This window comes from Hyla sarda, chromosome 9 (genome assembly GCF_029499605.1).
Source record: "Hyla sarda isolate aHylSar1 chromosome 9, aHylSar1.hap1, whole genome shotgun sequence".
In the NCBI taxonomy this organism is placed as follows: Eukaryota; Metazoa; Chordata; class Amphibia; order Anura; family Hylidae; genus Hyla; species Hyla sarda.
In genome coordinates, this window is record NC_079197.1 from 114,421,587 (window position 1) to 114,445,572 (window position 23,986).

Genomic DNA, 23,986 nt, shown 5'->3' on the forward strand with positions numbered 1-23,986 from the left:
ATAGGGTTACTGGAAACACACTTAACCAAGGAAATGGCACATGTATTTAAAAAAATGGTGTGGATGCTATTATCATTTGTTTTTCATTACACACTCAGGAGTTACCGTGCTTATTAACCATATTATTAAATGTGATTTATTTGATAAAATAAGATTTATAGTTTTGTATGGAAGGTTGGAAAACGTAATATGTTTAATAGCATTTGTATAAATACCACCGCTGTACACATCCGGAGTCCCTAAAAGGATTTTTGAATACAGTTTGAAGGGGTATTCCAGGAATTTTTTATAATTTGACTATGCTACAGGGGCTGTAAAGTTAGTGTAGCTCATAATATGGTGTCTGTACCTGTGTATGATGGTTTTCTCACAATTCTTATGTGATTGTCACCCCAATATTTATTTTTACCAGCATACAAAATGACTGTTGTCTCAGATTTTTCCTAGCTTGCAATGCGGCCAAGACCTGACTCATTAGTCAGAGCTGAAGACAGGGAGCCTGTCTGCTTCAATGGGTGGAGCGATCACCACTTGGTGGGAGAGAGATTAATCTTCAACTAATGCAATAGCTGTAGGCACCCTGATTTAAAACCACAGGTCTTTTGAAAGAATGCAGCTCATTTATGTTTCAATGGGTGGGTTGGCTGATGTGTGGGATGGAGGAAAATGGAATTATGGGATTTGTAGTCAAAAAAAGAAAACTCAAGCAGGAAATACCAGTTCACAAAAAGCTAGCCACAGTGTTATGGTAATCTGACAACATACTGTAGCCATTTAGTCTCAAGACAAGCACAGATCCTTCCTAAGCATGTCCATTACTTTCTGCCAGGTACATACTAAAATTGCCTTATGGTGGATAACCCCTTTAAGAAAATTGAGTTGTCCAATTTATATACAAGGAGGCAGGTATTGATAAGGTTAGGGAAAAAAAATATTTAACTAGGTGCCTGTCAGACTATTCCCCACTAGTTATTTCTTTTAATACAGGTTTGGAAGTCAGGAAGGGCATGCAAAGAATAAACCCATATTGGTTTAATTTGATAGACAATGAGGAAATAAAAAAAAAATTGTAATGTTGCACTTTGTCCTGAAAAAAGGCCCATTCCGGTTGGTTGCTATGGGCAACTTGTCCTTTAATGTGTTTATATCAAATGTTTATATAGCTTGTTTTATTGCTTACATTTTTTTTTTACATCTTTACATTTCTATAGAGTCATAACTATTCATTAGATGTGTGTAAAGAAAAAATGAAACAAAAGTAGAATTACCATATTTCTAATAACTATTTCACAAAACGACTACCATTATATAGATTTATTAACCTAAACTTCCTTGAGACACTTAATATCTGTCACGCTGTGTGTTCTTGACATTGTAAAATTAATTCCTGTGGTGTCTTATCTGTGTATCAAGTCACTCTTTAAAGACTAAATGTGCTCATGGAAGGCTCTTTGGATTTTTATCCAGGTCATACCAAGATTTGCAAAGTATTGTTCTTCTCAACTCATTACTTACTTGATCGTAGTATTGATCTGGGTTTAAGGAATTCTGTAGGGGACTACAAGAAGACTATTTACAAGAAAGTACATTTGTAGATTGTGATACATATTGTTGATCTCTCCAATTTAGCATACCTGTCCACTGAGAACACATTTAGAGAGTTGTTAACATTTTAACCCTCATCTGCCAGTATATGTACAAATAGTAGCCTATTGTCATCCATGGACTGTTGTCAGTCCTGAGATTATCACCTGGAAATTGAGGTAGATGCTTATGTAAACTCATACGGAAGCCCTAAAACTTCCATTGTTGCCTACTTAGTGATAAAATGTAGAATTAGATTAAGTTACTTTATATTTAATACGCAACTCGTATCATCTAGTGTGTTACCCAACACTTACTAAAGACAAGTAGAGGTGGTTCTGAGCATAATGCATACTATGGTTTTGTACAGACTATTTGGAAGGTAGGTAAATAGTCTGACAGTACAACTCAAATAATCAGTAGCTCACGGGTCCTAGACATTAGCAGGTTACCTCTTCTCTACCACCAAATTCAGGTATACAAATTAGTCAGCACTCCAAAGTGTTGACATAATGTGCTTACATTTTCATTTTCCATGTCACAATGAGTTAGCTGTGCTTTTTTTTTTTTTTTTTTTTTTTAGTAAAGTTTCAAGCACAGTCCTTCTCAAGGCAATAAAAAAAAAGAAACACAAACATGTATCATTAAAAATGTACAGTCATAATATCCCATAGCACAATTAAACACAGTTACATATACTTGCAAATTTGTTGCAAATTTGGTGATAGACAGGAGGATATGTCCTGAGCATTACTTAGGTAGGTAAGACCTACTGTATAGAGGGTTTTAGAGAATCCCTGAACTCATCAACACAATTCACTAATAATAAAAATTGTAAACAGTTGAAGAAAAAGGAGCTGTTTGTTGAACTTTACACATTGAGTTTAGAGGAGTACTATTGTTATGTATGGTCTGTTGTACATTGTAACAGACAATGGAAGACTTCTAACGGGAGCTGCAGGGTAAAAATAGATTGTTTACCATCAGCTCCCATTGGAAGCCTTCCATTGTTTGTTACCTATTAGCAGGAGGGCCGCAGATGGAACCTTTATTCTCACTCACCTAAACCATTGTTTTGTGTGAGTTTACACAACCACCTGCGGTAAGCACTATTTTCTCTTACCGGGGTCATCCTCTGGTGGTTTTTCACTATGGAGTGCCTTCTTGTGTTTTATTTCTGGTGCCACTAGATGGATCTGTAGCTGCAAGGTTCTGAAGTAGTATCAATGTCAGTTATTTTTGTCTTGTTTGTCTCATATGTAAAAATCTATTTGGTTGTTTGTTCAAGCTCCATTTGGTTTTGACAGTAAAAGACAAAAAACACTGCTGTTGCATCATATTAATTATCAACAATAATTAAGTACAAGACTTAACATATATTGTTTGCAGATGACGTAAAGTACTGCAGAAAATTTGAGAGGTTATTAAATTAAGCATAATTTGACCTAATCCTACTTATTTTAGAACCAATACAGGAAAAAACAAGTGATAAAAAAAAATAATTGTGAATCTTGACCAAAGATTGGCTTCTCCAGCTTATATAGTTTGGGGGGAGGGGGCACACTGGGGACCAGGACAAAAAAAGAGGGGGGGGGGTAATTTTAAAATTCTACATACTGTATTTGCCGCCAGGATATAATAGTGCTGCACACTGTGCCTCCTGGATAAAATAGTGCCACACACAGTGCCACCAGCACAAAATAATGCCACATACTGTGCTGCCATGACATAAAAGTACCACAAAAGTGACTGTATGTGGGGGGGGGGGGGGGTTGCAATTATATAATATTCCCATACACTCTGCTGCCAGGACATAATAGTGAACACACCATGCTGCAAAAATATCATGTTCCTACACACTGTGCTGCAAGGATATAATAGTGCCACACACTGTGCTGCAAGGCTATAATAGTGCCACACACTGTGCTGCAAGAATATAATAGTGCCACACACTGTGCTGCCAGGATATTAAATTGTTACACGCTGTGCCCCAGTTCATAACAGTTCCCTAAACTGTGCTGCCTGGACAAAATAATGTACATATCAGTAACCTATGCTGAGCTGCCTGACTATAATAACATCAAACGCTGTGCCCCAGAACATAATAGTACCCCATAACCCTCCTGGGTCACTGTCAATATGGTCTGGCCTTCAAAATATTCAAATTATGTTTACAACTGTGTGGGTGCCATTATAACAGGTCTGCATTCTCTCACATACAGCCATTATAACAGGTCTCCATCCCCCCACATACAGTCAATTTAACAGGTCCTAATCCCCCCACATACAGTCACTTTAACAGGTCCCCATCCCCCCACATACAGTCATTATAACGGGTCCCCATCCCCTACATACAGTCATTATAACAGGTCCCCATCCCCTACATACAGTCATTATAACAGGTCCCTATCCCCCACATACAGCCGATATAACAGGTCCCCATCCCCTACATACAGTCATTACAACAGGTCTCCATCTCCGAGCAGTCACACAGGGCAAACCCCTGTGCGAGTTGCAGTGCACATGCAGGCCCCTGTAATTCGCAGGTGCCTATGTGACTGCTCGGAGTGGCAGATTTCCGCTGCAAGCAAGGGGGAACAGCTGGAGGAACACAAAGGGTTTGGTCACCGGAAGATCTGCAGCGTAAAATACGCTGTGGATCTGTGTCATGTGACCCTACCCTAACAGGTCCCCATCCCCCCACATACAGTTTTATATGACAGGTCCCCATCTCCTCCATATACAGTCATTACAGCGTGTCCCCACCACAGATCCAAAGGTTGAAGCTTTTCTAGTTATGATGCAAATCACCTGTTTATCTCTACATCCATTCTCTATATCTGTACGTGTATGTAACTCTACTTGTGTTTAATTTTGCTCTGATCAGATATTGGGGCTGATTTATTTGTACCTTTGCATTCTTTACAGATCCTTGTTTTTATATTTATTTGAGTAGCCAGAAAAAGGGCTTTGCCTGAAACATTGCTAAACAATTGTGAAGTATGGGGAAGAAAGCAAATATATTGTAAATACGCTATTGTCTACTCGCATTTGACCACTGCAAAATGTTTATTTGTATCTCTGGAGCTGTTATCTAAATTAAACTTTGTATTTATCATTACATTTTTAGTCAAATGATTATGAGGTCAGATGATATTTTGCATGAACACACAGAAAAAATTCATTTAACAACATTATTATGATAAAGGTTATTTATTTATTTACATAAATATAAATAGCAAATAAATATAAAAAAATTGGAAAGCTGAAGGTAGGCAATTTATCATACAGTTTATTATCACTTTTCTTTAACAATTTATGTTGCTCATTTTTTTAAATTAATGTTGATAACAGTTCTGTCTACAGTACACATGTTAGTTAAATTTTATACTAATTTCTAAGTTCTATACCTTGCCCATAGACAAAACCTTGTATATGGTTTGTAGAAGGTAGGCTCCATAGAAACAGTTAAACAACTGCAAAATGGCAGTCAGAGACAGGGACACATTGTTTTTTTAGTGCCACAATAAGGTTCAAAATACTGTGTGTGAACATAGGCTAACAAAGGTGTCTAGGAAAATCGCAGGCTAAATCTAAATTGTCTCAAGGTGTTCAGGAAGATCTCAGGCCATGAGATATGTTGTATAGAATTATGACACTGCACATATTGGGGAGATTCATCAAAACCTGTGTAAAGGAATAGTGGTGCAGTTGCCCATAGCAACCAATCAGATTGCTTCTTCCATTTTTCAATGAAGTGAAGAATGAAAGAAGGAATCTGACTGCTATGAGCAACTGCACCACTCTTCCTCTGCACAGGTTTATTTAACAGATACCAGGGTAGCGATATTTTTATTCCTTAGTTCTCCATGGCTTTTTCCACATTTAACTAAATCATTTTTATAATATGTGAAATTTGATTTACAAAAATCAGCTGCAATATAAAAACTATTTGCGATGGCCCTGACATACGATAATTTCAACACACGATGCCTCTCAGAGGCCATCGCATGTTAAAGGCAACATCAACATATGATGCTTTTGTATGTCGGGCCATCGCATAAACGGCTATCCGGCAGCGCAGTCTGCTTTAGCTGCAGCCGGATAGCTGTTTAAGGTGCCCCGTGTCGTCCGGTGATGGTCACTCACCTGTCCCCGATGTTCCGGGCCGTCCTCTTCGGGCCACACTACATAGCTGTCGCTCTCCTTCGTCGTCATCACGTTGCCGCACACGCCGTCCCGTCATCCAATAGTAGTGGCTTGCGCAGTGACGTGATGACTGCGATAAAGAGCGACGATCCCGGCAAGCAGAGACAGTCCGGAGTGGCGGGGACACCCCGGGGACGCGGCAACAGGGATGGAGGGCGACATCCAGGGCAGCGGTGACGGTCCGGAGCGGGGGGGGGGTCTAGGTGAGTATAACTTCCTATACTTTATATTTCACGGATCCCTCAACATACGATTGTTTCAACTACCGATGGTTCATTTGGAACAAATTACCGTCGTATGTTGAGGGATCACTTTATATCACTCAGTATCCTAATCCTTAACATGTACATCTAATTTTTATGTGTCTAGCACCTTTATTTATTTATTTATTTATTACACTTTTAATTTAGCTCACTTGTCTGAATTCCTCTCAAAGGGAAGGGGCGTGGCCTCACTGTGCTGGTCTCCGCCCCCTCTCTCAGTATGCTGTCTGTTCACATCTCCCCTAGCATTAGCAAAACTACAATTCCCAGCTTGTCCTCACTGACAGTAGCCGGACACAAGCTGACAGTGGGAGGATTTTTCCTTCAGCTGTGAGCCCTGCACTCACAACTATCAATCAAGGAAGTGTGTCCATGACATCGGTGATGATGCATGGACACAGCAGGACTAGTATGTGTCCATGCAGGAAGGGGGGGGGCAGTTGCTTGACTGACTTTTTCAGTATGAAATACTGAAAATTTTCTAATGAAAGCAATAGCAAAACCTATTGGTTTTGCATGCTTTACAACATATCAAAAGTTTTTGTATCTGACAGTGTCCATTTAAGGACAAAGGATGTACAGGTATGCCCTGACGTCCTGGTACTTAAGGACCAAGGGTATACCTGTACGCCCGTTGGAATTCTGGTCCCCACCACTCGCCGAGCGGGAACCAGACTGGGATGCCTGCTGAAATCATTCAGCAGGCACCTCGTGCAAACTGCAAACCCCTGGGTGGTCCTGAGACTGGCGATTTGCGGCGATTCCGGGTCAATCGGGTCTCCGGTGACCAAGAAAAAAAGGGTGAATGGGCCTGTCTGAGACAGCCCCATTCACCCTTACCCAGCAGAAGTGAGGTGCCACCTCCTGATAACGTGATTGATCGGTCAGAGCGACCGACCAATCACTACCCTGCTGGGTGGTCGTCAGAGCAGAGATCGGGGCCGGCGGGGGTCCCCTATCTTTGCCTGGCCTGGCAGGGGTCCCCTCAGGGGCGACAGCGGACAGGAGCAGCAGGAGTGGGGGCTGTCCCGGCGGCAGGATACAGCAGGAGGTGAGGCCTGTTCACCTCCTGCTGTTGCTTAGAAACAACTCTCAGCATGCACATCCAAAGGGCATGCTGGGAACTGTAGTTTTGCAACAGCTGGAGTTCCAAGTACAACTCGCAGCATGCTCTTTGGTAGTCTGTGCATGCTGGGGGTTGTAGTTATGAAACAGCTGGAGGCACATTTTTTATATTGAAAAGTTTGCCTCTAGCTGTTGCATAACTACAACTCCCAGCATGCACGGACAGACGAAGGGCATGCTGGGAGTTTATAGCAGCGTGCCTCCAGTTGTTGCAAAACTACAACTCTCAGTATGCCCTTCGGCTGTCATTGCATGCTGAGAGCTGCATTTTTGCAACAGTTGAAGGCACACTGGTTGTGAAACCGAGTTTGTGTCCTAACTCAGTGTTGCGCAACCAGTGTGCTTCCAGCTGTTGCAAAAATACAACTCCCAGCATGCACTGAGACACTGCACATGCTGGGAGTTCTAGTTTTGCAAAAGCTGGAGGCACACTGGTTACAAAACACTGAGCTAGGTAACAAACTCTCAGTGTTTCGTAACCAATGTAACAACTCCCAGCATGTATGGTCTGTCAGTGCATACTGGAGATTGTAGTTTGGCAACAGCTGAAAGTTTGCCCCCCCCCATGTGAATTTACAGGGTACATTTACACAGGCGGGGTTTTACAGTGAGTTTTCTGCTGCCACAGCTCAAACTCCCATCGAGAAACTCACTGTAAACCCCCCGCCTGTGTGAATGTACCCTAAAAACACTACACTACACTACACCTACACAAAATAAAAATTAAAACATTACATATACACACCCTGACATACCCTTACACAGCTGGAGGCACACTGGTTATGAAACACTGAGCTAAGAAACAAATTCTCAGTGTTTCGCAACCAATGTACCTTCAGCTGTTGCATAACATGGCAACAGCTGAAGGGTCCCCCCCCCCCCCTATGTGAATGTACAGGGTACATTCAAACGGGCGGGTTTACTGCGAGTTCTGCTGCAAGTTTGAGATGCGGCAAATTTTCCACCGCTGCTCAAACTCCCAGCGAGAAACTCACTGTAAACCCGCACGTGTGAATGTACCCTAAAAACACTACACTACACTACACAGAATAAAAAGTAAAACACTACAGATACACATACCCCTACACAGTCCCCCCCTCCCCAATAAAATAAAAGTCTTGTATGTCACTGTTTCCAAAACAGAGCCTCCATCTGTTGAAAAATGCGGCAAATTTGCTGCCGCTGCAGCTCAAACTCCCAGCGAGAAACTCACTGTAAATCCCCGCCTGTGTGGTTGTACCCTAAAAACACCACACTACACCTACACAAAATAGAAAGTAAAACACTACATATACACACCCTTTCACAGTCCCCCCCCCACCCCATGACAATAAAAATATGGAGAAGAAACGGAGCCTCCAGTTGTTGAAAAACAATAACTCCCAGTATTGCCGGACAGCCACTGACTGTCAAGGCATGCTGGGAGTTTTGCAAAAGCTGGAGACACCATGTTTTGGAAACACTACTGTAGAGTATTTTGGTGGCTGATGCAAATCCTCAATTTAGGCCTCAAATGTGCATGCCCCTACCTCGCTTTGGAGCCCTGTCGTATTTCAAGGTAACAGTTTAGTGCCACATATGGGGTATCTCCGTACTCAGGAGAAATTATGTTACAAATTTTGGAGGGCTTTTTCTCCTTTTACCTCTTATGAAAAGGTAAAGTTGGGGTCTACACCAGCCTGTTAGTGTAAAAATGTATTCTTTTTTACACTAACCTGCTGGTGTTGCCTTATACTTTTAATTTTCACAAGCGGTAAAAGGAAAAAAAGACCCTTAAAATTTGTAACTTAATTTCTCCTGAGAACAGAAATACCCCATATGTGGACGTAAAATGCTCTGCGAGCGCACAACATGGCTCAGAGCAAAAGCGCACCATGTACATTTGAGGTCTAAATTGGTGATTTGCACATGGGTGGCTGATTTACAGTGGTTCTGACATAAACGCAAAATAATAAATAACCACATGTGACCCCATTTTGGAAACTACACCCATCGCAGAACGTAAAAAGGGGTATAGTGACCCTTAACACCCCACAGGTGTTTGATGAATTTTCATTAAAGTTGGAATTGAAAATGAAAAAAAATCCACTTTCACAAGGGAAAGTAGGAAAAAAGTCCCCCAAAATTTGTAGCCCCATTTCTTCTGAGTATGGAAAAACCCCATATGTGGATGTAAAGTGCTCTGCAGGCAAACTACAATGCTTAGAAGAGAAGGAGCACACAGAATGTAATAAGGGGTGCAGTGAGCATTTACACCACACAGGTATCTCACAGATTTTTGGAACAGTGGTCCGTGAAATAAAAATTTTATTTTTCATTTGCACAGCCCACTATTCCACAGATCTGTCAAACACCAGTGGGGTGTAAATGCTCACTGCACCCCTTCTTAAATTCTTTGAGGGGTGTAGTTTCCAAAATGGGGTCACATGTGGGGGGGGGTCCACTGTTCCGGCACCACGGGGGCTTTGTAAACGCACATTGCCCCCGACTTCTATTCCAACAAAATTCTCTCTCCTAAAGCCCAATGGCGCTCCTTCTCTTCTGAGCATTGTAGTTTGCCCGCAGAGAACTTTACATCCACATACGGGGCATTTCCATTCTCATAAGAAATGGAGTTACAGATTTTGGGAGGCTTTTTCTCCTATTAACCCTTGTGAAAATGAAAAATTTTGGGTAACACCAGCATTTTAGTGAAAAAAATTACATTTTTCATTTTCACGTCCAAATTTAGCAGAAATGTGTCAAACACCTATGGGATGTAAAGGCTCACTACTCCTTATTATGTGCCTTGAGGGGGTGTAGTTTCCATTTTATTTATTTTTTATTTCTTTTTTTTGCTGTTCTGGCACCGTAGGGCTTCCTAAGTGTGACATGCCCCCCAAAAACCATTTCAGCAAAATTCGCTTTCAAAAAGCTCAATGGCGCTCCTTCTCTTCTGAGAATTGTATCCGCCTGCAGAGCACTTTACATCCACATATGAAGTATTTATATACTCAGAAAAAATGGGGTTACAAATTTTGGAGTGCATTTTCTCCTATGACCTCTTGTAAAACTAGTAAATTTGGGGAAAAAAATCTGCATTTTAGTTAAAAATATTTTTTTCATTTACACATCCGACTTTATCGAAAAGTCGTCAAACACCTGTAAGGTGTTAAGGCTCAGTGGACCCCTTATTACGTTCCTTGAGGGGTGTAGTTTCCCAATTAGTGTGCTATGTGTTTTTTTTTTTTTTGCTGTTCTGGCACCATAGGGGCGTCCTAAATGTGACATGCCCCTCAAAAACCATTTCAGCTTAATTCACTCTCCTAAATCCCATTATCGCTCCTTCCGCCGAGACAGCGTGACCGGAGCGCTGCCTGGGGACATGGGGCTGTGAGCGCATCGAGGCAAGCAGGGTTCCCGGAGCGCTCAACGTAACAACCCACAGAGCACTTTACATCCACATATGAGGTATTTCCTTACTCAAGAGAAATTGGGTTACATTGAACTGTTCCATGAAAAATTCAGATTTAAAAAATTGTGTGAAAAATTGGAAAATTGATGCTGAACTTTGAAGCCCTCTGTTGTCTTCCAAAAGTAAAAACATGTCAACTTTATGATGCAAACATAAAGTAGACATATTGTGAATCAATATATAATTTATTTGGAATATCCATTTTCCTCACAAGCAGAGAGTTTCAAAGTTAAAAAAAATTCAAAATTTTCAAATTTTTCATAAAATTTTGGAATTTTTCACCTTGAAATTATAGAAGTATCGATGAATATTTACCACTAACATAAAGTAGAATATGTCACGAAAAAAGTATCAAGGAATCAGAATGAAAAGTAAAAGCATTCCAGAGTTATTAATGCTTAAAGTTACAGTGGTCAGATTTGCAAAAAAAACACTCTGGTCCTTAAGGTGAAAATGGGCTTGGCCCTTAACCCATTAACGAGCATGGACGTATATTTACGTCCTTGGCCGGCTCCCGCGACATAACACGGGGTCACGCGGTGACCCCGTGTCATATCGAGTCGGTCCCGGCATGTATCTGAAGCCGGGTTCCGGGGCTAATAGCGTGCGGCAGCGGTCGCGGTGCCGCATGCTATTAACCCTTTAGACGCGGCTTTCAAAGTTGAACGCTGCATCTAAAACGAAAGTGAAAGCAGCCCGGCTGCTCAGTGGGGCTGATCGGGACCACCGCAGTGAAAATGCGGTGTCCCAATCAGCTGAGACACGAGTGGAGGTCCTCTTACCTTCCTCCGACGTCTCCCTTCGAGAATTGATTGCTCCAAGCCTGAGACACAGGCTTGAGCAATCGACCGCCGATAACCCTGATCAATGCAAAGCTATGGCAGTGAACAGGGTATAAGATCAGTGTGTGCAATGTTATAGCCCCCTATGGGAGCTATAACACTGCAAAAAAAAAAGTGTAAAAATGTCATTTAACCCTTTCCCTAATGAAAGTTTGAATCACCCCCCTTTTCCCATAAAAAAATATGTAAATAAATATAAACATATGTGGTATCACCGCGTGCGTAAATGTTTGAACTTTAAAAATATATCATTAATTAAACTGCACAGTCAATGGCGTACGCGCAAAAAAAATCCAAAGTCTAAAATAACGTATTTTTGGTTACTTTTTATATCATGAAAAAATGAATAAAAAGCGATCAAAAAGTCTGATCAATACAAAAATGTTACCGCTAAAAACTTCAGATCACTGCGCAAAAAATGAGCCCTCATACCGACCCATAAGTGGTAAAAGTTATAGGGGTCAGAAGATGACAAATTTAAACGTATACATTTTTCTACATGCAGTTAGGATTTTTTTACAGAAGTACAACTAAATCAAACCTATATAAGTAGTGTATAATTTTAATCGTATGGACCTACAGAATAAAGATAAGGTGTCATTTTTACAGAAAAATGTACTGTGTAGAAACGGAAGCCCCCAAAAGTTACAAAATGGCGTTTTTCTTCAATTTTGTCGCACAATGATTTTCTCTCCGTTTCACAGTAGATTTTTGGGTAAAATGACCGATGTCACTGCAAAGTACAATTGGTGGCACAAAAAAAAAGCCATGATATGGATTTTTAGGACAAAATTGAAAGGGTTATAATTTTTAAAAGGTGAGGAGGAAAAAATAAAAGTGCAAAAATGGAAAAACCTGTGGTCCTTAAGGGGTTAATTACCATTACCATTTTTCTGTATTAATAAAGGGAGTGGATAGTTTTACAAAAATGTAACAAAAAAACAAGCATTTGACTTCTTTGCTCCTGCACTGGAATTTCAAAGCTCTGGTCCCTGATGTGTGGTGCAGTCGTGGATGTGATGTCACAGTTCTGATCAGCAAATCAGTGGTGTGGGAAAATTCTAGGTAAGTAAATTTGGCAGGGGAGGCCACACCCCCTTTGTACATTGCCATGTCTGCCCACATGCCGAGCACATTGCAATTCCAGGCTAAAAGTAAAAAAATTTAGCAAAATTGAAGGATATCCTTCATATACCATAGGGCTGGGGACTATTTATAGTATTCAGAATGTTGGGCAGACTAGATGGACCCAATAGTTCTTATCTGATGCGCCATTCAATTTTTCTATGTCCCGACACCTAACAGTTGCCAATGCTACTAGAAAATCAAGATAGTGATAATGTTAGTCATTATATGGTTTTAATGTTATGGCTGTTTAGTGTATGTGAAAGTTACATGGATGATAAAAATTCTTATTTTTATTATTGCTACTATTAATCACATTTGTATGCCAAAAACAGCCCTACTAACTCTTATTTTCCAAAAGTAATTGACCTACTTTTTTGACCTCTTTAACTTTATCTGCTTCATTTCCTCTTCCATTGCCTGACTGAAGGAATCTCAAATGCCATGACTTGCAAGACTGTAGAGGTGTACTCCACAGAAATGGAAGTTATGCTACAGCTTTATCAGAAAGAATGAAATTGAAGAAGAATATCCGATATTAAATGAAATAAGAAGAAGAGAATCATAAAAAAGAATAATACAGAAAGAAACTGTACATTCAATACTAGACAAGACAATTGGGATAAGCTGTTCAAGGGAAAATGTATAAACTCTAAAGGGTTTTGTCATTTACTGCCACATGCATTATATCACTGTATCCCTTGAGTTTTAGTACATTCCATTTAGCTGCAATCCCTGAACTTTATCATTTTCCTTTCTCTAAAGTTTTACCTGGGATGAACTGTTGAACGTCTATCAGTGTAAAATAAATAGTTAGAAATAAAAATAGTTATAATGATGATGATCATCATCATAAATTGTGCAGTAAATTAAAATTATCACAATAAAAGTTATCATCTATGTAGACATTTATTGAAGCAATGTTCATAAAGCAGAATTTTGTCTTGTTTTAAACTTGTAAATGGAGTTAGACAGTGGTCTTCAAAATATGGTCCTCTGGATGTAGTAGCATGCTGGGAGTTGTAGTTTTGCAACATCTGGAGGACCAAAGCTTGGAGACTAGTGGGCTCGAAAAAAAGGGTCAACTTTTCGCTTTTACAAAATGGTGCCACCCTTGTCCATGGGCTATGTTTCTTATTTGTATTATGTATCAGTCCCATTCACTTGAAGGTAACAGCAGCATCTAAAGGAACCTTTAAACAGTCCCTGGTGGTCTGGCTGGATGGACCCCCCCAGTGTAATCGCAGGGGGGCAATCCACTTCTGAGGTAGCCAGAGGGCTTACCTCTCCTCCAGCACTGGTCCCGGCTCTGTGATTAATAGAGTCTGGCTGGACCAGGTTTTTTCAATCAAGCACTTCAATCAAGCACCATCTTATGATTGCTCCCAAAGTCCCCTAAGGGGACTAATAAAGTGTAAAAAACAAGTACATTTTTTTTTACACTTTATTAGTCCACTTAGAGACTAAAAGTAAAAAAAAAAAACACCCATTAACCCCTTCCATATTAAAACTTAAAATTAACCTCATTTTCCCAAATTCCATATAAAAAATGTTAACAAAATAAAAATAAACATATGTGGTATTGCCATGTGCTTAAATGTCCGAACTATAAAAATGTAATGTTAATCAACCCCTTAAGGACATGTGTGTAAATGTACGGCACTGCTAAGAAGTACTTAGCTCACAGTTCCGTACATTTACAGCACAGCTTTCCTGGATCATCGCATCTCTGGATGCAGTGATCGGAACGGCATGACTGCTGATATCTATCAGCAGCCATCTTGGCATATCGCCCAGCAGCGGCAGCATATACAGCAGGAGGTGATGCCTGTTCACCTCCTGGCAGGATACAGCAGGAGGTGATGCCTGTTCACCTCCTGCTGTTGCTTAGCAACAACTCGCATGCAAAGGGCATGCTGGAAGTTGTAGTTTTGCAACAGTTGGAGTTTCAACTACAGCTCCCAGCATGCCCTTGGGTAGTCTGTGCATGCTGTGGGTTGTTGTTATGCAACAGCTGGAGGCACATTTTTTCTATGAAAAAGTGTTCATCCAGCTGTTGCATAACTACAACTCCCAACATGCACAGACTACCAAAGGGCATGCTGAAAGTTGTAGCAGTGTGCCTCCAGCTGTTGCAAAACTACAACTCTCAGCATGCCCTTCGACTGTCAATGCATGCTGATTGTTGCAGTTTTGCAACAGCTGGAGACACATTGGTTGTGAAACCGAGTTTGTTACCCAACTCAGTGTCTTGCAACCAGTGTGCCTCCAGCTGTTTCAAAAAATACAACTCCCAGCATGCACTGAGAGACTGTACATGCTGGGAGTTCTAGTTCTGCAACAGCTGGAGGCACACTGGTTGCGAAACACTGAGTTAAGTAACAAACTCTCAGTGTTTTGCAAACCAATGCGCCTCCAGCTGTTGCATAACTACAACTCCCAGCAAGTATGGTCTGTCAGTGCATGCCGGGAGTTGTAGTTTTGCAACAGCTGGAGGTTTTCCCCCCACCCATGTGAATGTACAGGGTACATTCACACGGGTGGCTTACAGCGAGTTCTGCTGCAAGTAGTTTGAGATGCGGCAAATTTTCTGCCGCAGCTCAAACTCCCAGCGAGAAACTCACTGTAAACCCGCCCGTGTGAATGTACCCTAAAAACACTACACAAGATAAAAAGTAAAACACTATATATACACATACCCCTACACAGTCCTTCCCCCCCCTCCCCAATAAAAAAAAAAAACAAAGTCTTGTACGGCAATGTTTCCAAAATGGAGCCTCCAGCTGTTGAAAAACAGCAACTCACAGTATTGCCGGACAGCCACTGACTGTCCAGGCACGCTGGGAGTTTTGCAACAGCTGGAGGCACCCTGTTTGGGAAACACTGCCAAAGGGTATTTTTGTGGCGGATTCAAATCCCCAATTTAGTCCTCAAATGTGCACATCTCACTTCTGAGCCCTGTCGTATTTCAAGGAAACAGTTTAGGGCCACATAGGTGGTATATCCGTACTCGGGAGAAATTGCATTACAAATTTTGGGGGCTTTTTCTCATTTTACCCCTTATAAAAAGGTAAAGTTGGGGTCTACACCGGCATGTCTGTGAAAATATTTTTTTTTTTTTACACTAACATGCTGGTGTTGCCCCATACTTTAAATTTTCACAAGCGCTAAAAGAAAAAAAAGACCCCCAAAATGTGTAATGCAATTTCTCCTGAGTACAGAGCTACCCCATATGTGGGCGTAAAGTGCTCTGCGGGTCCACAACATGGATCAGAAGTGAGAGCGTGCCATGTACATTTGAGGTCTAAATTGGGGATTTGCACAGGTGTGGGGATTTGACAGGTGTTTGACAAATTTCCGTTAAAGTTGGATGTAAAAATTAAAAAAAAAAAAAAATCGTTTTCACTAAAATGCTGGGGTTACCCTACATTTTTCATTTTCACAAGGGAGAATAGGAAAAAGCCCCCAAAACTGTGTAGCCCCATTTCCTCTGAGTAAGAACATACCCCATATGGGGATGTAAAGTGCTCTGCGGGTGAACAACAATGCTCAGAAGAGAAAGAGTGCCATTGGGCTTCTGGAGAGAGAATGTGTCCGAAATTGAAGGCCACGTGTGTTTACAAAGCCCCCATAGAGCCAGAACAGTGTAATTTTCATTTGCATAGCCCATTGTTCCAAAGATCTGTCAAACGGCAGTGGGGTGTAAATGTTCACTGCACCCCTTATTACATTTTGTGAGGGGTGTAGTTTCCACATGTGGGGGGGTCCACTGTTCTGGAACCACCAACCAAATTCTCTCACCAAAAGCTCAATGGCGCTCCTTCTCTTCTGAGCATTGTAGTTCGCCTGCAGAGCACTTTACATCCACATGTGGGGTATTTCCATACTGAGACAAAATGGGGTTACAAATTTTGGGAGGCTTTTTCTCCAATTACCCCATGTGAAAATGAAAAAATTGGGGTAAAACCAGCATTTTGGTGAAAAAAATCTAATTTTTCATTTTCACGTCCAACTTTAGTGGAAATTTGTCAAGCACCTGTGGGATGTTAAGGCTCACTGTACCCCTTGACACGTTCCTTGAGATGTGCAGTTTCCAAAATAGTATGCCATGTGTTTTTTTTTTGCCTTTCTGGCACCATAGGAGCTTCCTAAATGTGACATGCCCCCAAAAAACCATTTCAGCAAAATTTGCTTTCCAAAAGCCAAATGTGACCTCTTCTCTTCTGAGCATTGTAGTATGCCTGTAGTGCACTTGACATCCACACTTGGGGTATTTCCAAACTCAGAGGAGAGGGGGTTACAAATTTTGGGGGGCATTTTCTCCTATAACCCCTTGTAAAAATGCAAAATTTGGGGGAAAACCAGCATTTTTGTGAAAAACTCATTTACACATCCAACTTTAACGAAAAGTCGTCAAACACCTGTGGGGTCTTAAGGCTCAGCAGACCCCTTTTTACGTTCCTTGAGGGGTGTAGTTTCCAAAATAGTATGCCATGTTGTTGTTTTTTTTTACTGTTCTGGAACCATAGGGGCTTCCTAAATGTGACATGCCCCCCAAAAAAACATTTCAGAAAAACTCCCTCTTCAAAATCCCCTTCCCTTCCCTTCTGAGGCCTCTAGTGCACCCACAGAGCACTTGACATGCACATATGAGGAATTTCCTTACTTGAGAGAAATTGGGTTACAAATTCCCCTTGTAAAATTTCAAAAACTGGGTTTACAAGAACATGCGAGTGTAAAAAATGCAAAATGTTAAAAATTTTGGGACTTTTCACCAAGAAATGATGCAAGTAACGCCCAAAATTTACCACTGTGTTGAAGTAGAATATGTCACGAAAAACATTCTCAGAATCAGAATAATCGGTAAAAGCATCCCAAAGTTATTAATGCATAAAGTGACTGGTCAGAATTGCAAAAAAGGGCTCAGTCCTTAAGGTGAAAAAGGGCTCAGTCCTTAACCCCTTAAGGACACAGCCCATTTTCACCTCTAGGACGCAGCCCTTTTTTGCACATCTGACCACTGTCATTTTAAACATTAATAACTCTGGAATGCTTTTACTTATCAATCTGATTCCGAGATTGTTTTTTCGTGACATATTCTACTTTAACATAGTGGTAAATTTTTGTGGTAACTTGCATCCTTTCTTGGTGAAAAATCCCAAAATTTGATGAAAAAATTGAAAATTTTGTATTTTTCTAACTTTGAAGCTCTCTGTTTGTAAGGAAAATGGATATTCCAAATATAATTTTTTTTTGATTCACATATAAAATATGTCTACTTTATATTTTCATCATAAAATTGACAAGTGTTTACTTTTGGAAGACACCAGAGGGCTTCAAAGTTCAGCAGCAATTTTACAATTTTTCACAAAATTTTCAAACTCGCTATTTTTCATGGACCAGTTTAGGTTTGAAGTGGATTTGAAGGGTCTTCATATTAGAAATACCCCACAAATGACCCCATTACAAAAACTGCACCCCCCAAAGTATTCAAAATGACATTCAGTAAGTGTTTTAACCCTTTAGGTGTTTCACAGGAAAAGCAGCAAAGTGAAGGAGAAAATTCAAAATCTTCATTTTTTACACTTGCATGTTCTTGTAGACCCAATTTTTGAATTTTTACAAGGGGTAAAAGGATAAAATTTATACTTGAATTTGTAGCCCAATTTCTCTCAAGTAAGCACATACCTCATATGTCTATGTAAATTGTTCGGCGGGTGCAGTAGAGGGCTCAGAAGCGAAGGAGCGACAAGGGGATTTTGGAGAGTATGTTTTTTCTGAAATGGTTTTTTGGGGGCATGTTGCATTTAGGAAGCCCCTATGGTGCCAAAACAGCAAATAAAAAAACATGGCATACCATTTTGGAAACTAGACCCCTTGAGGAACGTAAAAAGGAATTAAGTGAGCCTTAATACCCCACAGGTGTTTCATGACTTTTGCATATGTAAAAAAAAAATAATAATTTTTCACTAAAATGTGTGTTTCCCCCCAAATTTCACATTTTTGCAAGGGTTAATAGCAGAAAATACCCCCCCAAAATTTGTAACCCCATCTCTTCTGAGTATGGAGGTACCCCATAAGTTGACCTGAAGTGCATTACGGGCGTACTACAATGCTCAGAAGAGAAGGAGTCATATTTGGCTTTTTGAGAGCAAATTTTGCTCGGGGGGCATGTCGCATTTAGGAAGCCCCTATGGTGCCAGGACAGCAAAAAAAAAATGACATGGCATACCATTTTGGAAACTAGACTCCTTGAGGAACGTAACAAGGGATAAAGTGAACCTTAATACCCCAGAGGTGTTTCACGACTTTTGCATATGTAAAAAAAATATTTTTTTTTTTACCAAAAATGCTTGGTTTAGCAAAAATTTTACATTTTTAAAAAAGGTAATAGCAGAAAATACCCCCCAACATTTGAAGCCCAATTTCTCCCGATTCAGAAGACACCCAATATGGTGATGAAAAGTGCTCTGCTGGCGCACTACAGGTCTCAGAAGAGAAGGAGTCACATTTGGCTTTTTGGAAGCAAATTTTGCTCTGGGGGCATGCCGCATTTAGGAAGCACCTATCGTGCCAGGACAGAAAAAAAAACACATGGCATACCATTTTGGAAACTAGACCCCTTGGGGAACGTAACAAGGGGTAAAGTGAACCTTAATACCCCACAGGTGTTTCACGACTTTTGCATATGTAAAAAAAAATATATTTTTTTTACATTAAAATGCTTGTTTTCCCCCAAATTTTACATTTTTACAAGGGATAATAGCAGAAAGTACCCCCCAAAATTTGTAACCCCATCTCTTCTGAGTATGGAAATACCCAATAAGTGGACGTGAAGTGCACTGGGGGCGAACTACAATGCTCAGAAGAGAAGGAGCATCATTGAGCTTTTGGAGAGAGAATTTGGCCATGTGCATTTCCAAAGCCCCCCGTGGTGCCAGAACAGTGGACCCCCCACATGTGACCCCATTTTTAAAACTACACCCCTCACGGAAGGTAATAAGGGGTGCAGGGAGAATTTACACCCCACTGGCATTTGACGGATCTTTGGAACAGTGGGCTGGGTAAATTAAAAATTGTATTTTTCATTTTCACAGACCCCTGTTTCAAAGATCTGTCAGACACCTGTGGGGCGTAAATGCTCCCTGTACCCCTTATTACATTCCGTGAGGGGTGTAGTTTCCAAAATGGGGTCATATGTGGGTATTTATTGTTTTGCACTTATGTCAGAACAGCTGTAAAATCAGCCACCCCTGTGCAAATCACCAATTTAGACCTCAAATTTACATGGTGCACTCTCCCTTCTGAGCCTTGTTGTGCGTCCCCAGAACACTTTGCGCCCACATATGGGGTATCTCCGTCCTCAGGAGAAAATGCGTTACAAATTTTGGAGGCTTTTTTTCTTTTACCGCTTGTGAAATTTTAAAGTATGGGGCAACACCAGTATGTTAGTGTACAAAAATGTTTTTTTTTTACACTAACATGCTGGTGTAGACCCCAACTTTACCTTTTCATAAGGGGTAAAAGGAGAAAAAGCCCCCCAAAATTTGTTAGGCAATTTCTCCCGAGTACGGCGATACCCCATATGTGGCCCTAAACTGTTGCCTTGAAATACGCCAGGGCTCCAAAGTGAGAGCGCCATGTGCATTTGAGGCCTAAATTAGGGATTTGCATAGGGGTGGACATAGGGGTATTTTACACCAGTGATTCTCAAACAGGGTGCCTCCAGCTGTTGCTAAACTCCCAGCATGCTTGGACAGTCAATGGCTGTCCGGAAATGCTGGGAGTTTTTGTTTTGCAACAGCTGGAGGCTCTGTTTTGGAAACACTGCTGTAGGATACATTTTTCATTTTTATTGGGGGGGAAGGGGTGGTGGGGGGGGCAGTGTACGTGTGTATATGTAGTGTTTTACTCTTTATTTTGTGTTAGCGTAGTGTAGTGTTTTTAGGTTACATTCACACTGACGGCGGATTACACTGAGTCTCCCGCTAGGAGTTTGAGCTGCGGCTGCTGCAGCTCAAACCTGAAGCAGGGAATTCACTGTAATCCGCCGCCAGTTTGAATGTAACCTGTACATTCACATGGGAGGGGGGGGGGACTACAACTCCCAGCATGCACTGACAGAACGTGCATGCTGGGAGTTGTAGTTTTGCAACAGCTGGAGGCACACTGGTTGGAAAATACTGAGTTAGGTAATAGAACCTATTACCTAACTCGGTATTTCCCAACCAGTGTGCCTCCAGCTGTTGCAGAACTACAACTCTCAGCATGTACTGATTGCCAAAGAGAATGCTGGGAGATGTAGTTATGCAACAGCTGGATGCACGCAAGTACAACTCCCAGCATGCCGAGACAGCCATTTGCTGTTCCTGAATGCTGGGAGTTGTAGTTTTGCAAGATTTAGAGGGGTTCAGGCTGGAGATCACTGACAGTGGTCTCTAAACTGTGGCCCTCCAGATGTTGCAAAACTACAAATCTCAGCATGCTAAGACAGCAAACTGCTGTCTGGGCATGCTGGGAGTTGTAGTTTTGTAATATCTGGAGGGCTACAGTTTAGAGACCACTGTCAGTGATCTCTAGCCTGAACCCCTCTAAATCTTGCAAAACTACAACTCCCAGCATGCCAACACAGCAAACAGCTGTCAAGGCATGGTGGGAGTTGTAGTTTTGCAACATCTGGAGGGCGACAGTTTAGAGACCACTCTCTAAACTGTCGCCCTGCAGATGTTGCTAGGCAACAGACTATGGACACGCGGCGCCATACTCACCTCCACCGCCGCCGTGATCACAGCCGCCGCCGCCGGGTAAGTGATCGCCGCCGCTACTACACGGTTCCCCCCGCTGTGCCCGGACACCGATGGGCGGGCATAGCGCGGGGAACCGAACTTTAACCCCCCCGCCCCCAGTCTGCTATCGGTCGGCCGCTCCGCCGATCAATAGCAGGGATAGGAGGGGTGGCAACCCTGCCACCTCACTCCTATCTCTTCAAGGGGGATCGAGGGTGTCTTGGACACCCCCGATCCCCCTTATTTTATCGCGGCGCCGCGATTGATGGGCAGGGGGAGAGCGCTCCCCCTGCAAACACCATAGATGCCGTGATCAGACTGATCACGGCATCTATGGGGTTAATGCTGCCGGGACCGGCGCGATCGCGGCCACGGCAGCTGCGGTGGGACTCCGGCTGTGATTGACAGCTGAGTCCCACCCGCGATCTCCTGCGCCGCGGCAGAGCAGGAGATCGCTTGGACGTATGCATACGTCCATTTGCGCAAACGTGTAATTCGCCTGGACGTATGCATACGTCCAATAGCGGGAAGGGGTTAAGGGGTTAAACCGCACAGCCAATGGCGTATACATGAAAAAATAACAAAGTCCAAAAATGCGTATGTTTGGTCACTTTGTATACCCTATAAAAATTTATAAAAAACAATCAAGTCCAATGAAAATGGTACTGATGAAAATTACAAATCATAGCACAAAAAAATAGCTACTACACATCCCGTATACAGAAAAATAAAAAAGCTATAGGGGTCAGAAATTTTTAAACCTACTAATTTTCGTGCATTAAGTTATAATTTTTAACAGAAGTTAAATAAAATCAAACCTATATAAGTTTGGTATTATTTTAATCGTATGGACCTACAGAATAAAGAAAAGGTGTCATTTTTAACAAAAAGTGCTCTACGAAGAATCAGAAGCCCCCGATTTTAGAAAGGGAGGAGGAAAAAACGAGAGTTCAAAAATGAAAAAAAAAACTGTGGTCCTCAAAGGGGTATTTCAGGAGTTTTTTGTTTTATCTGACTATGCTACAGGGGCTGTTAAGTTAATGTAGTTCATAATATTGTATCTGTACTTGTTTGTGACACAATATTTATTTTCAACAGCATACAAAATTACTCTGAATTTCACAGGTTGTAGTGTATTGAGACATGACATCACTAGTCAGCTGTGCAAAGGAAGCCTGTCCTGCTTCAATGGGTAGAATGACCACTGGGTGGTAGAGAGATAATTTTGCCACAGCTGTAGGCACCCTGATTAGAAAACACTGATCTTTTGAGCTTATTTGTGTTGCAATGGGTTGGGTGGCTGTGTTGTGGGTTGTGTTGCAATGGTGTGGGAGGGAGGAATTTAACCTCACACTTAAAAGCATGGGACTATGGGATGTGTAGTTTAAGAGACCAAACTTCAACAGGAAATACCCAGTTCACAAAAAGATAGAATGGTAGGTATGTACTAAAATCACCTTGTGGTGTATAACCCCTTTAACCCCTTAAGGACTCAGCCCAATTTTATTTTTACATTTAAATTTTTTCCTCCTCGCATTCAAAAAAATTATAACTCTTTTATATTTTCATCCACGGACTAGTATGAGGCCTTGTTTTTTGCGCGACCAGTTGTCCGTTGTAGTGCCATCACTCACGTTACCATAAAATATATGGTGCAACCAAGAAAATACAATTTGTGTGGAAAAATAAAAATAAAACCGCAATTTAGCAACTTTTGGAAGGTTTCGTTTTCACACCATACAATTTACAGTAAAAATGACACATGTTCTTTATTCTTTGGGTCAATACGATTAAAATGATACCCATGATTACATACTTTTCTATTACTGTTGCACTTAAAAAAATCACAAACTTTTTAACCAAATTGTTATGTTTAAAATCCCCCTAATTTGAAGACCTATAACTTTTTAATTTTTCCATATAAGCGGTGGTATGAGGGCTAATTTTTTGCGCCATGATCTGTAATTTTTATTGATACCATATTTGCTTATATAAAACTTTTAATACATTTTTATAAATTTTTTTGGGAATAAAATGTTTTTACGTTAACACCGTTTACCATATGGTATCATTAACATTATATTTTAATAGCTCGGATATTTACACATGCGTTGATACCAAATATGTATATCATTTTTATAATTTTTTTTACACTTTTTGGGGGGTAAATAGGGAAAATGGGACAATTTACGTTTTTATTGGGGGAGGGGTTGTTCCCATTTTTTTTACTTTTATTTTTACACTTTAATAGTCCCCATAGGGGATTATTTATAGCAATCATTCTAATGCTAATACTGTTCAGTGCTATGCATAGGACATAGAACCGATCAGTATTATCAGTCATCTTCTGCTCTGGTCTGCTCGATCTCAGACCAGAGCAGAAGACCCATGGAAGGCAGCGGAGGCAGGTGAGGGGACCTCCGTCTGCCGTTCTGGATGATTGGATCGCCGCAGCAGTGCTGCGGGTGATCCCATCATCCATTTTAGTGACCGCAATGCTGCAGATGCCATGATCTGTATTGATCACGGCATCTGAGGGGGTTAATGGCGGACATCCGTGCGATCACGGATGTTTTTTGTAACTCTTGGGGGCTTCCA